The following is a 1,830-nucleotide window of genomic DNA, read 5'->3' as shown; positions in this document are numbered from 1 at the left end:
TAGTAATGTGATTGTCTAGTAAACTTTGGAAAAATATCTCCATTAACAAATATAAATGCTAGTGAGTTACTGAGAGAAATGTGCTTGTGGGTCAGATATTCTGATATGATGTTATAATGATGATATTATAATATCATCTCTACATCTATAATCTTGTCAAGTAATAAAGTAGACTACTCTGTTAATTTTTGTACCAGTGGTCTCCTGTGGCTCTTAATTTAAGGGTATCTGTGAATACACCTACCACTGCTTCAGTTAAAAATACTCAATTGAGAATTGTATAATTTGGAGATGAAAAAATAAAGCCTTAAAATTATTTAACAAACAGCTATGAAGCTGGTGCAGATACTTTGCTAAGCATGTCCCAGCTGGAAGTTGCACTTGGCAAAGCTTATGTTTAGCTCTTCTTTTGGGCCAACTGCAAAGGATTCTGTTAAAGACCTTTTGATGTATACCCTCCACCCAATGAAACCATCGCTCCCAGGAACCCTGCTGAGGTCCAGGATTGTTGCTTCTGTGTCAGTAATTCTGATGAGCTTTGAAGTAGATCCAGTGGTGTGTCTTCTCCTGGTGAATGTCAAGCACTCCAAAGAGCTTTGGAGAGTTCTCCAGGGAAAAAGGAATAAACCTGGGATTAGCCAAAAAGCATTCTTTATCCTTCTATAACATGGTGAGAAGACTTTTTGCTGTAAAAAATGCTAGCAATCTCCCACATTTGGTTTCATAAAAGAACTGGAAATACAGCTAATATTCAAACATTTGTGCTGAGGCTTGCCTTCCTGGTTTCCTTTACCACCTTTCATCACTTTTACAAGAAAGTCCAACTTAAAGATTGCAGTAGCAATACCTGCTTCCATTATGGCTTATTTGCCAGAGTCTATGTTTAAAATGCAGGATTTCTTTTTTACTATGGTGTTGTTCTAAGCACTTATTAATATAAACTGACCCACCACCATCAAGATATACCGTCAAGTTGATTCCACCTCTAAAGATCCTCCACTGGACTTCTGAAACTGGCTTAATGGTAAGGAGTTGTGCTACCAACACAAAGGCATGTTGTTCAAATCCGCCAGCTGCTCTATGGGAGAAAGACGGCAAATCTCCTCCCATGCAATTTACTGTCTCTGAAAACCTGTTGGAAGGTCAGATAAGAATCAGTTCTAACTTGATGGTACAAAAACTTGCTGTACAACTTAATGGTACAGATTATTTGGTGATGGTTTCAAACTGCTGGCCATTTATTTGATTAGCAGCCTAATATGTTACATGCTATGTCATCAGGGATTCTGATGAATTTACCCTTTAAAAAAGCCCTGTGAAGTGAGTATTTTTGTAATTATATCTATTTTATAAATAGTACATTAAGCATCTTGTAATGAATTGACACAGTGCTGCAATGGGCTCAACTATGTCAGAGAAGCTTACAATTACACAGACTATGACAGGGCTTAGACATGTTGTTTATAGGGTCACTGTGAGTTGAACTCAGTTCAACATCATACACAGCAACAACACTAAGGATGAAAAGGTACATTGATGTGCTCAATGCCAAAATATTAGTTACTAGTGGAGTCAGGATTTTGAGCATGGATCTACACTTTTAACCACATTGCTCATTGGTATATTCATTGTAAATGTGTAATCAATGGAGGAAGAAGTTGGTGATATAATAATTATTACATACTAATTGGAAAGTCAGCTGTTATAACCCATAAGTTACTTTGCAGAGGAAAAGACTTAGTGATCTGCTTTTATAAAGATTGTCCAGGAAACCCTTAGAATAGAGTAGCGCAGTTCTACTCTGCTCTATAAGGTTTCAATGAGTCAGAA

Source organism: Elephantulus edwardii, unplaced genomic scaffold (assembly GCF_000299155.1).
Source record: "Elephantulus edwardii isolate Elephantulus edwardi_28Jun2011 unplaced genomic scaffold, EleEdw1.0 scaffold00110, whole genome shotgun sequence".
NCBI classification, from domain to species: Eukaryota; Metazoa; Chordata; class Mammalia; order Macroscelidea; family Macroscelididae; genus Elephantulus; species Elephantulus edwardii.
This window is presented reverse-complemented; position numbering follows the sequence as displayed.